Source organism: Mesocricetus auratus, unplaced genomic scaffold, assembly GCF_017639785.1.
Source record: "Mesocricetus auratus isolate SY011 unplaced genomic scaffold, BCM_Maur_2.0 Super-Scaffold_100003, whole genome shotgun sequence".
NCBI classification, from domain to species: Eukaryota; Metazoa; Chordata; class Mammalia; order Rodentia; family Cricetidae; genus Mesocricetus; species Mesocricetus auratus.
This window is the reverse complement of record NW_024429188.1, coordinates 56,014,563-56,031,999: the sequence shown is the minus strand read 5'-3', so window position 1 is coordinate 56,031,999 and position 17,437 is coordinate 56,014,563.

Genomic DNA, 17,437 nt, shown 5'->3' with positions numbered 1-17,437 from the left:
TCTAAGAGAACCAAAATAAACAGAAGTGATCCTATCATGGAAATGAATGAGCTCTGGACTCCTTACCTCTGTAGTAAATTGCTTTATGACTGAAAAAGAAACACTTACTTGATATAGTAATATTTTTCCATATTGTTTTACTGAAGATTAATGTAATCTCAAATCTATTCAGTTCTAGAAGCAAAATAATTTGCTTCTATGAAGCAAAATAATTTGCTTCTATGTAATATGTGCACTAGAAAGTGATCTTTCTAGTATGTCACATAATGGAGTTACACAAATATTTGTTTTCAAACACCCATCCTAATGACTCAAATAACTTGTTGTGTCAAAAGCAAAACTTCCATGAAATATTTCTCAAAACAGCCTTAGTTTTTCCTCAAAATGGCAAACAACTTATTCACTATTGTTAATCATCTACTAAGAAACTAGAGAAATATTGACACATTAAGATTTCTTTGTATTATGTGATGGGCTGAATCACAAAGAATATGTAAACAAATAGAAGAAGGTTTTAAAATATCAGATTTTCAGAACAAAAAATAAATATATTCACAGTTTATTACCCTTATAACTTTCCAAATGCCTAGCAAATACCAATTATCAAATAATGTTATTAGTTCCTAAATAAGATAATGAACATGTGATCAAAATAAAGAAAATGTATTTGATTGATAATGGTTATCTGTAAATAGGAAATTTATATTAATTTGTCAGTGTTCACTGAATACAAAGAAAATTGAGATAATGTGAAGAAAGAAACACTGTTCTCCCCATGGCTGGAGAGGTCATACCCTAGAACAGAAACTATTGCTGCTCTTTTCCAAAACAACTATAACTTCTAACTATATTCTAAATACCTACTCTTGTATGCCTGGATAAGTGTGGTTTTTATCCCTCACCAAAGAATCTTCTTTCTGTAGCTGATGAAGGCATTACAGAAATCTACAACTGATAGAAACACAGAGAATAGCTGCCTGTTGGAGGCCTATCTGAAACTGATGTAGCCTTTACAAATAAAGCTTAGGGGATATCACTGAAGAGGGTTCAGAAAGATTTTGAGAGCTAAGGGACCAGGAAGTCTGCTAGTAGATGGTGTTTTCTACCTATGAAAGAGAAGATATAACCATGAAATCACAGCAGTACTGTTGCCTAAGCAAGATTACATAATGACAATACCAGCTAACATGCCAATATGGATGAGGGAAAATTCATCTATACTTCTAGATGAATACCTTAAGGTATTGGCTACAGAGAGTGGTAGAAATAAGTCCCCTGTTAGACTATCCAGTCATAAGTGTTCAGTCCTAAACATAAATGCATATGGGCAATGCTAAATGATCTCAGTAGTGTGTCTTAGTGTGTGTGCATGCATGCGTGTGTGTGTGTGTGTGTGTGTGTATGTGTGTGCATGGATCTGTGTATGTGTGAGTGTATGTATGTAACAGTAATAAAGGAAAATAATAAAATTTGGAGTAGAAGGGCATGCAAGAGGAGTTGTAAGTAGGGATAGAAATGAAGATAGCTATTTGTGAGTATTAATATTCTTAGGGATAATTTGCAGTGGTTCTCAATCATTTTAATGCTGTGACTCTATAATGCAATTCCTCATGTTGTGATGATCCCAGCCATAAAGTTATTTTCATTGCTACTTCATAACTGCAGTTTTGCTACTGCTATGACTCTTAATGGAAATATTTTTGGAAATAGAGGCTTGCCAAAGGGGTCGTGGCCCACAGGTTGATGACTGCTGATTTAGAGTGATCTAGTAGTTAAGAACCAAAGATTTAGACTAGGAGAGTGGCAAATTAAAGCAGTGGAAAGACATAAAGCACGTATCATGTCAAGAAATTCAAGAAGTTAAACATAGTACCAGATGATTCTTGAAATCTATGGATTTATACTTAGAATTGGCAGATCTTCTTAGTGTTCAAGAAAATCCAGAAAAATTTGAACTATTCCAAGTACTCCTTAAATTGATGTCTATAACCCCATGTGGCCCAAACAAGAGCTATAAAGTGTTACTGCCAGTTACAACTCTTAAATTATCCCAAATCTTGTATTCTCATGACCAATATAATAGAGTAAGATTGGGCAGTAGAACTTGTATCTCTGTGAAGACCAACTCCGTAAGACTCAAACACTAGGCTAGAATTTCTAATTGAATATAATTATACTATGAACTTAGAGGTCATGCTCATTGCAATAAAGATGTTCCATATTCTAGGAAGCTGACAATGTGTGAGAAAATACAGACTTGCTAGAAAGAAGAGACATGATATATACAAAGCTGTAGTTGAAATGGAATAACTCCATTTGAGTCCTTAATTGGGGGTAGTGGTGAAGAGCACTAGCCAGAAATGTATGTGGAATTGGTGGTATCTTGTTGTGTGGAACACTGCAGAGAGGAGGCTAATTCTTTGGTTGGAAATATGAAGCCCAGCAGAGAGCAATATTGAAAGTGGGAACATAAAGTCTGAGGTCAGAAATTAGTGAGCAGAAGAGGATGGTTTAAGCATTGTCCTATGCTGGAGGGAAGCATGATATATAGGTAGATTTTGCACAGAAAGAATCAAGGGGAAAATAGAATATGACATACATTTTAATAGTGAAACAGAGGGAATATCACAAAAAGCTAGTCAAAGGCAAATAGTGAACCTTTAAGGTCAGTCAATTTATTTTCATTTCTGGATTATCTTTTAATGCCAACTTAAAATGTAACTGAATTGAAGAGGACACATACTTTCCAGTATATGAAAGACTGAGGAAATTTTAGAAATCTTAACAGAAAATATGACCTTTCTCAGCTACAACCTCTCTCATTTTCTTGCTATCATCTTCTATATTCTGTCTTTTGTAGTTGAATCATAGTAAAGAAAATAAATATTTTCTCCAGAAAAATAGCCATGTTTAATTACAAGTTAACTTTTCTACTCCATTCAGCATTCAGAGGCTTACCAGTCAAATGGGGGCTATGAAAACCAAGTCATTAGATTTAAAAATATTAATTGCTAATGAGATACAATTCTTAGAATATTTGTTGTTACAGAAACATTTTAACTCTAGGTTAAAATGAGGATGGAGACATTGGAAAAGTGAATATTTCCTAGAGACACATAGTTTCCTTCTGGTATCCAGGTTAGCAGCAAAATACTCAAATAAAATAAGAATTTCACAGTTTTGCTATAGATATAAACTACATCTGCAAGACTCTGAGTTTGAGCATCAGTTCCATAAAATATGAATTTCAGAGAAATAATAATTTTAACATATTATTTAAATATTATACATTTTCATCAGTTATTCATTTATTTTTCCACAATTCAAATTTAATTTGGAATCAGGATTCTGAATTTTTACTTCTACATTAGTACATTTGGCCTCCTCAAAGAAGTAATAATAACTGTAGACATACAGAATTTGGAGTAGTCAATATCCTATGCTTACCATTTAAGGATACTCAAGTGGCATACTGTCATAACACTCATGAGCTATTCTACAAGCTACACACATCTATTTTCCTGTACAGACATTTTAACACCTCCTTTGGACTCACATAATGAATTAAGGCTTTTAAGGTGGTAAGTTTGTTTTATATGTGGGAAGGACATGGATACTGGCTGGACAAAGGGTCAACTTCGAAGCCAGAATAATATTGCTTGGTCAATGTTATGTACAACTGGATATTCCCAACAAATGTGAACATACATTTCATGGTAAAATAGATTTGAAAAATGTCACTAAACTAAGGATCTTGAGACAATGCTAATATACAAGATGATCTATGGTGGCAGGAATTCTAACCCTGAAAGTTTAAAGGGTAGGGGAATAAGATCAGAGTCAAAGATGTGGTTTAGAAGGCAGGGACAGAATAAGTATACACTGCTGAGATAACAGAGCAGTTGTGTGGCAACAAAGTGTCACAAGTTAGGAACTGGAAGTTTCTACCTAGCTGGCTTTTAAAATAAAGGAGTGGGCTACCAACAATCAATTAAAACAGATGCAAAATCTACATGAAACACAAAATCTCCTTCTATGTAGAGCAATACTAAAAAGGACAAGTTTGTGGACACTGTAGCCCATTAATACTGACATGAGAATGCTGATCTGAAGCAGTATTAAATACTAAATACATTGTTTCCAATACGGGAATACTGTACATCAGCAAGGGGTCTATCACAACTTGTGGGCAGATACTCTGAGGCAAATCTTACAGGAACTAATACTTTAGCATAAACTAAAATTCTCTCCGCTGTTGCTCTAAGGTGTATCAACTGCATCCTCCTTTTCCTTTTTTATGATTCTTTTTCTTCTCAACTATTACTAATTTCAAGTATTGGTGGCATAAATACAGGCATCTCAAGGAATTGGATGATTTTACTTGCCATTACTTAGGTAACTAGACTTCTTGAAGAATACTTTTTACTGGTGGTCAGTGTTTGTCTCTGATGTCGATAGATTTATCATACAATGTCTGAAACAGTCAATGAAGGCTTGGAAAGTAAAATTTCATTACATTGAGACTACATATTATCTTCATTTCTGCCACTATGACCACTGCCTTAATGCACCAGTCCTAATGCTTCAAAATGTCAACTTGATGAGACATTTGGTATTCAGTTGTTTAGTGCCTTTTCCTTATTGGACAGTTTTGGTGAGCTAAATTTTTTATTTTAAACCGCTACCATAGGGCCTAGTGAGATTACTCAGAAGGCAAAGGTACTTGACAGTATAGCCCAATAACCTGAGCACCATTCTCAGGATGCACATAATAGGAGAGAACTAACTCTAGAAAGTTTTTCTCAGGCTTATTCATATTCACCATAATGAACACTAACACTCCATACTAACAAATAAATGAAATAAAAACTTTAACATCCCACATTGCTTATAATCATACCAACTTACATGTGCCCACCATAGAAGAAGTACTTGTATTAGGCCCTGTAGTACTTTCAAAGGCCTTGGTCATATACCTATGACATTATTTACTGTCTAGGGATTTATATACAGTAACAAATTGAAACATTTCTCCTTCTACAGAAAGTGCCCAGTTTCAACTGATACATACTCAGAATAATTCTTTCATCTAAGGCCTAGGCATCAAAGCTGAAGAGGAAGCAAAGCATGATAAGATCCAGAAGAACAGGAAGTTTTTGTGAGATTGTATCTCCTAGAAGAGTCTGAGAAACTATTCTCTTGAAGTCTCATTAATATGGCTGCCCAAACAACACCTAAACAAAAAAGACATCATTACACATGCTAACATGGAAGAGAAAAATCCCTTGATGCCTAAATCGTGTGCTGCGAGTGGAAGAAATAGTCCTCCCCAGGAAAGAGCCCCCAAATTGTTATCCTATATGAAGTCATCAGCTCTGAAGTGATATATAAATACAAAGAACATTATACAGACTGAGCAGATTGTACTCATGTATTTAGAACATTTATAAAATAGAAGACATTAATTTGTCAGAAATAGAGTACATGGGAAAGGTTGGAAGGAGAAAGAAGAAGAGGGAAATGATGCAATTATGTTAATTTGAAAACAAAGATTTAAAGAGCTAATTTCATTATTTAATGAAATGTTTATTTAATGAAATAATTAATTAATGAAATAGTCATTCTTTGTCTTGATGTCATGAAAGTGATTTAGAATCTAGGGCCTAGACTATGATTCTCTTACTCAGTGTTCTATTGCTGTGAAAGACACTATGACCAAAGCAACTCTTTTAAAAGTAATCATTTGATTGAGGGCTTGCTTGCAGTTTCAGAAATCAGTCCATTATTGCCAAGGTTGGAAATAGACAAGAATGGTGTTGGAGAAGTAGCTGAGAGCTTTGCATCATGATCTACAGGTGGAAGGCAGAGGGAGACTGGGCTTGACTTTGGCTTTTGAAACCTCATAATCATTCTTGTACATTCCACTGTCTGGTAACTAAGCATTAAAATATTTGAGCCTATGGTGGCCATTCTCCTTCAAACCACCACAATGGTCATTGAAATGTACTAGGCCCTGCCCTGGATGAAATGACAGACTATGGACACCCCCATGGAGGGCCAAACCCTCCCTGGGGAAATGAGGGGATATTGGAGGAGTTGGTGGGAGGACACGGGAGGAGGGGAGGGAAACGGAGAGGGACCTGGAATTGACATGTGAAGCAACCTTGTTTCTAATTTAATTTAAATAATTCTTCTCTCCATTAAGAGATAATATCATATAGCTGGTCCTCTAAAATAATTAATTATCAAATTATTTAGACCCTGAATCACAATAGTGTTTATATTTTGTTTCCTCAAGGTCATCACAACATAAAGTAAACCACCTGTCTCATATAACTTAGTGAAATTATATCATGAAAGAAATTGATTGGTGTGATATACTGTATAAAGCTTTTCAAAACTTGATTATGAAAGTCATGGGGCAAAATGTGAATTAATACTATTTTCATTTCCATACTAATTAAAAATGTTTCTGGACGTTTTTACATTGGAATATAATAAAATGTATCTGTCAACCCAATGATGATTTACCATTTGAACACGGTAATAATAATCTTCTTTAGCAACAATAACATGTCTGGCACAATAATTATAAAGGAAGTTATTATTTACTTGTATATGCAGTAGTCATTAGTTAACAGTGTTTTGTCTAGATATACCTTATATTTACCCATGAGCAAATTAAATATATGTACATAACCACAACCATTTCATCATTTAAATCATTACTATAGATAATAATGTCTATAATTATAAAATGGTTTTTATAAATATAATTGTGACTCAGAAATCAGCTATAGGCTAGGGATTTGTAATGATCTGTAAGTTTAAAATTAGATTCATTATCATATGTGAATTGTTATAACTTTTAATTAGCTTCACAAACCGATAGGATTCACTATGATACATCTACACATATATAAATTATGCATTCATTATGCATTTTTACCTTTCTCTTAGAATTTCCAACATTCTCTTTGCAACCTTTCATATCTTAGCCATTCACTTTTCTTTCAGGATATCTTTGGTCACTTCTATGTATAAGAGAAATGTGATATTGTCTTCTTACTTACTATAACTTACTATAACATGAGCTCCTCCAATTCCACCTATTTTTCTATAAATTCCTTTCATTTTTCTTCTTTGGTTAAAAATATATCACTGTGTGAAAAAAGTTTTATTTCTTAATATAGGATTGTTGATCCATTTGGAGTAACACACACGATGTATATTAAACTTTGCTTTGTCTCTTATTGTTTCCCTCTTAATGTCTATTTTGTCAAGTAGAAGGGTAACTGCGACTGCTTGTCAGGTTCCTGAGCTTTATCCCATCCACATTAGTATGCATAGTGGTGTTTTCCTGTTTAGTTCATGTTTAGGAAGACTTTAGTGAGACTTCACGAGTGTAGTTTGGAGCTTTGTCAGGATACACAGTCTCAAAGAAAACCTATGGCTCTTGAAATTGTTCTATGCCCACGTCCACAATGATCTCTGAGCCTCACATGACAGTGTGTTGTAGATGTTATGAATTGACTGTTCTCCACTACTCTGCACTTTGGTCAGTTGTGGTTTTCTGTAATGGTACCCAACTGTTGCAGAAATATAGGTGTGGGTATAAGTACAAATATTTAGAATGTAGATAAGGATTTGTCAGTTTACCAAAATAACAATAATTGTTAGACAAAAATTTGGAGTATACCATTTGTATTTCTCCATAGAACATATTACTTAATATTCTATGCCTTGGCACTTAGAATTATTTCAGTCTTGTTTCTGTTATATGTTCAGTGTGTGACTGTTCAAATTACTAAAGTGCTGCATATGTTTTTGTCATATCTGTAAAGCTGAAAAAATAGAGTTTGATGGTGTGAGACAGTAACAATATAGTTCAGCTTGAGTAAAATAATAGAATCCCATTATTGCAGACTTTCTACTCTAAGAAATGAGACCTCAAGTCTTCATTTACCAGGAAGCAGTTTACTACGTGGGCAGGCATATAGGAGAATATTACCCAAAAATCTAGAGTACATAGTATTGTAGTGTGAAGCGTCTTTGCTTCCCTTATACTTTACTGAAAATAAATGATTTTTCATTGAAATATTCTCACCATAGTTTCCCCTCTCAGATTCTCCCACATGCTCAACTCCCTGCCTTTTATATTTTCTTTCAAAAACAAACAGGCAAACAAACCAAACTACTAGATATTAAGGGGTACCATGAGAAAGGAAGTGGGATGCAGGAAAGATGTTGTCAGTTTGCATATATGTAGTGTGGGATGCCACCAAATGATGCTTGGTGTGTGTTTGGGGGGAGAGTGCTTCTCTCCCTACCGCACAATATACTAGATGGCTAAGCTATCAAATTTTTGTGGATTTTCTTTATTTTCTTTCTAGAAACTCAGATGTCCAGATTTAATATTCTGGGAGGATTGAGTCTTTGGCAAAAGCTCTCTATGGTTTGGAGAAGTTTGCCATCTTCTTTGAAGGGGGAGAGATCTGTATATATTTTGTGTAACAAATATTTAATCCTACAGGATCACTGATTAACCCCAATAGCTCAATTAATATTAACTGCTTCCCAGTAAGTCATCTATTTAAATAAATTAATAAATAAACAAATGTGGGAGAAGATACTACACAGTAACAACTTAGCTGATCATTATTTTTACTTACATTTTAATACCTGTTAATTGTGCACTTGAGTGACATACATCTGAATATTTCTATACTTTGAGACATTGTACAACAATTGCACCCATATATCTTAAACTATGGTGTAACTTTTAAATTACAAGACTTTGAAGATAGTGGATATAAAGCAAATATAATTTCATATTTTAATGAAAGTCAATAAAGGGTAGGAATAGCACTCTTTTTCATCTCCTTTTTTCCATTAAACTATTTTTCATCAAGCATCATTGGTTTTCATTGTATTATAGCCTTTTACCAAATCTGAAATAGTGTAGAAAGAAGAGATCAGGGTCATGCACTAAAATATGGTCAAGATTTAGTTACCTTATAAAAATACAATGAATAGATAAAGTTACTTCATCTTCCTCACTCTTTATCGCTTAAGGTTTCCTTGTCTCCAACACTATAAATATTAACTATCCCTTAATTATATGATATGTTTATAACTGCATGTCTTCTCACTAGGAAGTGCATGCAATTTTTCATAACATAGAGAGTGAAACAACTCAGTGAAAATTTTAAAAAAATTGAAGGAGGAAAACCATACACACACACATATATATTGTTATTTATTTCATAAAAACAAAGGTTATTTATTTCATAAATCTCATGCAAACATACACATTTTTGTAGCACTGTTAGTTTGTAATATGCAAGATAAACATGAATATGTTATTTTAGATGTTTTCTCCATGCCACACAAAGCCCTGAGAAAGTTTAGAGAAAAAAAGTCAGAAAAGAAGGAAGGGAGGAAGAAAACTGGGGGCATAATTTTTGTCATTTTAACTATGAGAATCCTCAGATGTTAGCAGCTATGGTACAATGTAAGGTCTCTGTAGCATGGAGAGTGTGTGATCATATTCTGTCCTCTGACAGACTGTAGTTAATTCTGTATATAACATGATATACATGTAACATTCAGTATTAGAGCACAGCAGAAAACACTTACCTAAGTGATGAGTAGGCATGCACAATCTCATTCATGTTTGATAGGCATTTGACACTATTTTTTATCTGATGTTAAAACATCAGCTCTGTTTGCATATCCTTCATAAATAATTGTAGCAGAAATAACTTAAGTGTCATCTTATAATGATGGAGCAGAATGAAGAATTGACTGAAAAATTCTTTATATTCACCTAGTGAATTTCAATTTTGTGAATGCATGTAATTCAGCATCACACATTTGTAAAGCAGGGTACTGGATGCCTCATATTTTTGAGGGAAATTCACATTTTTCTCTTTCCACTTTTCAGTTGAGGGGCATCTAGGTTGCTTCAAGGTTCTGGCTATTACAAACAATGCTGTTATGAACATAGTCGAACAGATGTCTTTGTTGTATGAATTTGCATCTTTTGGATATATGCCTAATAGTGGAATTGCTGGGTCTTGTGGTAGATTGATTCACATTTTACTGAGGAATCTCCATACTGATTTCCAAAGTGGGTGTATGAGTTGGCACTCCCAACAACAGTGGAGGAATGTTCCCCTCTCTCCACATCCTCTCCAGCGTAAATTGCCTTTGGTATTTTTGATTTTAGCCATTCTGACAGGAGTAAGATGGTATCTCAAGATTGTTTTGATTTGCATTTCCCTGATGATTAAGGATGTTGAGCAGTTTCTTAAGTGTCTTTCAGATATTTTAGACTCCCTTATTGAGAATTCTCTATTTAGTTCTGTACCCCACTTTTTAATTGCATCCTTTGGTGTTTCAGAACTTGCTTCATGAGTTCTTTGTAAATTTTGGGGATCAGGCCTCTGTCAGATGTGGAGTTAGTGAATATCTTTTACCATTCTTTGGGCTTCCTTTTTGTATTGTTGACTGTGCCCTTTGCCTTACAGATGCTTTTTAGTTTCAGAAGGTCCCATTTGTTAATTGTTGGTCTCAGTGTCTGTGCTACTAGGGTTATGTTCAGGAAGCTGTCTCCTGTGCCAATTCGTTGAAGAGTATCTCCCACTTTCTTTTCTAAGAATTTCAGTGTGGTTAGATTTATGTTGAGCTCTTTGATCCATTTGGAGTTAATTTTTGTGCAGGGCGGTAGACATGGATCTATCTGCAGTCTTCTGCATGCCAATATATAGCTATGCCAGCACCATTTGTTGAAGATGCTTTCCTTTTTCCATTGTACAATTTAGCTTCTTTGTCAAAAATCAAGTATTCATAGTTGTGTGGGTTAAAACCAGAGTTTTCAATTTGATTCCATTGGTCTATCTGTCTATTTTTCTGCCAATACCAAGCTGTTTTCAGGACTATAGCTCTGTAATAGAGCTTGAAGTCAGGTATGGTGATGCCTCCTGAAATTCCTTTATTGTTTAGGGTTTATTTGGCTATCCTGGGCCTTTTGTTTTGCCATAAAAAGTTGATTATTGTTCTTTCAAGGTCTGTGCAGAATTGTGCCAGAATTTTGACAGGGATTGCATTGAATCTGTAGATTGCTTTTGGGAAGATTGCCATTTTTTATTATGTTGATCCTACCAATCCAAGAGCATGAGATATTTCCATTTTCTGGTTTCCTCTTTGATTTCTTTCTTTAGAGACTCAAAGTTCTTGATTTACAAATCTTTCACTTCTTTGGTTAATGTTATACCCAGATATTTGATGCTGTTTATGGCTAATGTAAAGGGTGATGTTTCTCTGATTACTTTCTCAGCCACTTTATCATCTGTATATAATAGGGCTACTGATTTTTTGAGTTAACCTTGTATCCTGCCACTTTGCTGATGGCATATATCAGCTCTAGGAGATCCCTTGCAGAGTTTTTTGGGTCACTTATGTACACTATCATAACATTTGCAAATAGTGAAAGCTTGACTTTTTCTTTTCTTATTTGTATCCCCTTGTGTTGGGGAAGTCCTGTGTATATGTAAATAAAGCACTGTTGGCCAATAGGGAAGCAAGATAGGTGGGACTAGGAGTCGAGGAGGACTCTGGGTAGGAGAAATACAGGGAGTCAAGATGTAACTGCCATAGGGATAAGAAGCCCGGACACTTCTCCAGTAAGAGAAATACTTTGATTAACAATTACGGGATAAATACTTAAGTCAGAGCTAGCCAGTAAGAAACAAGCAAGGCCAACAGCTTCATAATTAATATAGCCTCCTGTGTGTTCATTTGGGACTGATGCAGCTCTGGAACCAGGCTGGCGGGAAAGCTTTTCTTTACACCCTTGAACTCCTTTTGTTGTCTTATTGCTCTAGTTAGAACTTCAAGTACAGTATTGAAGAGATATGGACAGAGTGGAAAGCCTTGTCTTGTTCCTGGTTTTAGAGGAATTGCATCGAGTTTCTCTCCATTTAGTTTGATGTTAGGTGTTGGTTTACTGTATATTGCTTTTATTATGTTCAGGTATTTTCCGGTTATCCCTGATCTCTCTAGGACCTTTATCATGAAGGGGTTCTGGATTTTGTCAAAGGTTTTTCAGCATCTAGTGGGATGATCATGTGGCTTTTCTTTTGTATTTTGTTTATATAGTGTTTTACATTGATAGATTTTCTAATGTTGAACTATCCCTGCATTCCTGGGATGAAGCCTACTTGATTAGGTTGGATGATTTCTCTGATGTATTCTTGAATCTGATTTGATAGATTTTTTGAGTATTTTTGCATCAATTTTCATGAGGGAAATTGGTCTATATTTCTCTTTCTTAGTTGTGTCTTTGTATAGCTTGGATACCAAGGTAATTGTAGCCTCATAAAAGAGTTTGGCAGTGAGCCTCCTGCTTCTATTGTGTGGAACACTTTGAGGAGTACTGGAATTAGCTCTTCTTTTTATTTCTGGTAGAATTCTGCACTGCAGCCATCCTGGCCTGGGTTTTTTTTTTTTGATTGGGAGACTTTTGATGACTTCTTCTATTTCGTTAATAGGTCTGTTTAGATTGTTTATCTTTTCTTGATTTAGTTTTGACAAGTGATATATATCCAGGAAATTGTCCATTTCCTTTAAATTTCGAATTTTGTGGAGTACAGGTTTTCAAAGTATGCACTGAAGATTCTCTGGATTTCCTTAGTGTCCGCTGTTATGCCCCCCCTTTCGTTTTTGATTTTGTTAACTAGCATGCTCTCTCTCTGAATTTTGGTTAGTTTGGACAAAGGTTTGTCTATCTTGTTGACCTTCTCAACAAACCAACTCTGTTTCATTGATTCTTTGCAATGTTTTCCTGGCTTCTATATGATTGATTTCAGCCCTCAGTTTGATTATTGCCTGGCGTCTCCTCCTCTTGGGTGAGTTTGCTTCTGTTTGTTCTAGAGCATTCAGTTGTGTTATTAATTCTCTAGGGTGACTGTTCTCCAGTTTCTTCATGTGGGCACTTAGTGCTATGAACTTTCCTTTCAGCACTGCTTTCAGAGTGTCCCATAAGTTTGGATATGGTGTGTCTTCATTCTCATTGAATTACAGGAAGTCTTTAATTATTTTTTTATTTCTTCCTTTACCCATGGATGGTGCAATTGTGCATTGTTCAATTTCCATGAGTTCATAATTCTGCATTTTGATTGCCTGTGGTTTAGTGTGATGATCTCCATCTGTTGCAAAGAACATTTTCCTTGATATGGGATAAAGACTATCCTTATCTTTAGGTATGAGGACAAATATTTAAAACATAGTAGGGGATTTTGCTGGTATAGTAAAGTGATAGTTGTGAATTATCTTCCAAGATCAATTATTTCTCAATCCCTAGAGGGATGACTAAGTTTTTTGAACCAGGTATGATGTCTCTCTTCTTGTACTGGTCTTAAGTACAATGAAAGATCTTTTAATTAGCACAAAGATATGTGTGCCACTATTGTATCCTTAGGGTTATTGTCCTGTGCTGATCATCAATGTGGTTCATAGGCAACAGAGTCGAGCGTGAATGTAGGTTAATTTTTTCTTTGGAAGTTTTCATGATAACTTCTGGTACCATAAAAGCAGAGTCTCTTGAATAGTCCTTATTGACAAGTAAAAAGGTGGATTCCCATGCCTGGTGTTGGGTTGTTTTGTTAAACAATCTTTGGATCTTGGCAAGGATATTCCCAGAATAGGTATGAACATTTTTATTTAAACAATGAATGTATATTTAGACAGAAATTAATGTGTATTTTAGATATTTTTATTAGATAGTTAAGAGTATGATTCCTTATCACTTTTTCAGAAATCTTGTTATTTTGTACTAATCCCTCCCTTCTTCTCTATTTATCTCCCTCACTGCTCCCTAATTAGAACCCATGCCACTTTTTTCAATTTTATTTCTATGGCACTGTAATATAATTTATTATCTGGAATGATAATTCCTAAATATTGTTCTTTTAGCTCAGGAATGCTTTGGCTATCTAGGTTTTTTTCTAGTTCTATATGAATTGATGGATACATTTCTATTTCTGTAAAGACTGGGATTTAAATTTTGATTGAGGTTGCACTGAATCTATAAATAGGTTTTGTTAAAATGATCATTTTTACAATCTTAATTCTACCCGTCTGTAAGCATGGGATGACTTTCCATTTTTTAGTGCCTTTCTTCAGAGGTTAAAGTTTTATTTTAAAGGAATTTCACTTCCTTGGTTAGGTTTATTTCTACATATATAATTTCCCTTGAGGCAATTGTGAATATGTGTGTGTGTGTGTGTGTGTGTGTGTGTGTGTGTGTATCCAGGATCTCTTTCTCTATGCCTGTTGTTGGAGTGAAGATATGCAATTGGGTTATGCATGTTGATTCCATAATCTGCCAAAATACTGCATTTGTTTTTCTTTTATGGAAGTTTTCTCATAGAATATTAGGGATCTCTAATGCATAGAATCATGTCAGTTGAAAATAGGGATACTTTGAATTCTTTCTCTATTTGTATCTCCTCAATAAACTTTTCCTGTATTTTGCTCCAGATAGTGCTTCCAGTATATATGTGAAGGAGTGAGGATAATGGGTAGTCCTGTCTTGTTCCTAAGCTCAGTGAAAACGCTTCAAGTTTTACTTTATTTTGGATGATGTTGGCTGTGTGTTTCTCATACATACTTTCTATTATATTGAAACGTACTCCCTTTAGTCCTACATTATCTAAGGCTTTTTATCATAAAGGCACATTGGATGTTGGCAAAGGCTTTTTGAGTCTATTGAGACAATCATTGGATTTTTGTCTTTAAGTCTATTTATGAGTTTAATTACATTTATTGACTTGCATATGTTGAATCATTCCTGCATTTCAAGAATAAATCCAGCTTGGTCATGGTGGACAATCTTTTTGATATATTTAAAGTAGTTTATTTGTAAACATTTTAATGAGCAGGTCTGGATTTTTATTCATCACAGATAGTAGCTCATTATCCCCCTTCTCACTCACTTTTCCCCTCCTTCCCTCACTCTTCCCCCTTCTTTCATTGTTTTGCTATGTCTTTACCTGATTTTGGTATTAGAGTAATACTGGTTTCATAGAAGGTATTTGGGATTTTTTCTTTTGTTTCTATTTTTTGAAAAGTTTAAAAGCAACATCTGGGATTGACATGTGATGTAACCTTTTTTCTAATTTAAACTTGAATTTAAAAATAAAATTTTAAAAGTATTGGCTATAGATCATTTGAAAACTGACATTTTTCTGTTCTGAATCCATCTGACTGGGGAGTTTTTTGTAATCAGAAGCCTTTCTATGATTATTTCAAACTTTTCTTTTGTTATGGGCTGATTTACAGCGTTGATTTCTTAGTTTAATTGTGGTGGTTTAAATTGCAAAAGAAAAATTAGTTTCCACCAGTGGAGTCATACTGAATGTATAAACCACACTTAAAATAAGCCCCATATCCTGCAACAGTAGAGGGGCAGCACTAAAGAAAATAAGTAGTGTTTTTATGGAATCTGTTTTGTGTTTTTTTTTTTTTGCGTTTTTTTCGAGACAGGGTTTCTCTGTGGCTTTGGAGGCTGTCCTGGAACTAGCTCTTTTAGACTAGGCTGGCCTCCAATTCACAGAGTCATATTGCTTTTTAAAGCATTTTTATCATACAGGTATATATTATGATTTCTTATTTTGTATTTTATGGCTTTTTATTTGTGTTTCTGTCTGTGGTTCTTGCACTTTTTTTAGACAGATTTTCTCTGTGCATCCTGGTTGTCATGGAACTTACTCTATAGACCAGGCTGGGCTTGAACTCCAAGATCTGCCAGCCTCTGCCTCCCAAATGTTGGGATTATAGGTGTGCACCAACCACCACTCTGCAATGCCATTTGGTTAGATTTTTGGTTTTGTTTGTTTGTTTGTTTTTTGTTTTTTTCTTTCTATACAGGTTTTCTCTTTGTAGGCTTGGCTGTTCTAGAACTTACTCTGTAGACCTTGAGCACAGAGATCCACTTGACTCTGCCTCCCAAGTGCTATCAGTAAAGGTGTCTTTCACCACCACCCTACTGAAAAAAATTTTTTTGGGTTTTTAGAGGCAGGGTTTCTCTGTATTGTTTTGGAGGCTGTGGGTCCAGCCTGGCCTCAAACTCACAGAGATCTGCCTGCCTCTGCCTCCTGAGTGCTGGGATTAAAGGCATGTGCCACCACCGCCCAGCGGAAAAAAATATTAAAAAAAATAATTTTGGTTAATCGTTTTAACTAGATACTTATCCATTTCTTTTAGTGTTTCAAGCTTAACAGAGTACAGTTTTGTGGCACCCGCGCCACAAGCAAGTCCAAGGTATCAGGAAAAGAAAAACAAGGTGTCCAGCTGCTTGTACAAAGAGAATGCATGTGCTGCCTTTATTGGCAGGAGAATGTGTGTGGAGGTGTCTCGTGTCTCTATTGCAAGTGCTAAGAGGTCTCTCTCTTGTTGAAGCGAGCAGTCTTATATATACAGGCTTACAGCACAGTAGAAAAAAACCCAGGTGGAAGAAAGAGCTGTTTTCCTCCTGCTAGATGTTGATGTCAGTGGGGCAATGCAGGGGCAGTAAGCCAGGACTAGAAAACAGGATGCACCTGTGGCTATCAGCTAACAGACAACTCAGAGACCCTGTGAGGGCTAGGCCCCAACACAGTTTTAAAATATTCACTTATAATATTTAAAGGTCTTTTATTTCTCTTGTAATATCTCTCTGTTCATTTCTGGTTCTCTTAATTTGCTTCCTCTTTTTTTCTTACTTTTTTTTGGTTAGCTGTACAAAGTATCTGTCAATCTTCTTTATGTTCTAAAAGTATCAGTTCTTAGAGTCATTGATTATTTGTACTATTTTGTTTCTATTTCATTAATTTTTACACTTTTTTTGTTTTCCAAGAAGGGGTTTCTCTGTGGCTTTGGAGGCTGTCCTGGAATTAGCTCTTGTAGACGAAGCTGGTCTCGAACTCACAGATATAGGCCTGCATCTGCCTCCCAAGTGCTGGGATTAAAGGTGTATGCCACTACCACCCAGATTTTTGCACTGTTTTAAATTATTATTTAACATCAACTGTGTTTGGATTCAATTTATTCTTGTTTCCTAAATTTTTGAGTTGTATCATTAAGTAATTTATTTGAGTTCTTCCTGAATTTTTATTGTAGGCATTTAGAGCTTCAAATTTACCTGTGGGACTGCTTTCATTGTTTTTTCTCAATTTAATTGAGATATTTGTGTATGTCTTTTTGAAAACACCCTGTAATCTCTGAAGATGTTCATGACTGTTCTTTTAAATTCTATGTGCTGGCTTCATCTATGTAATTCTAGTTGGGAAACTTTTCTACAAAATTGGTAGGTTTTTGGAGAAGTACTAGCTGGATTCTTCACAGTGTTTATATTTTTACAATGAGATCTGAGCACGTGGATTTCTTTTACAGT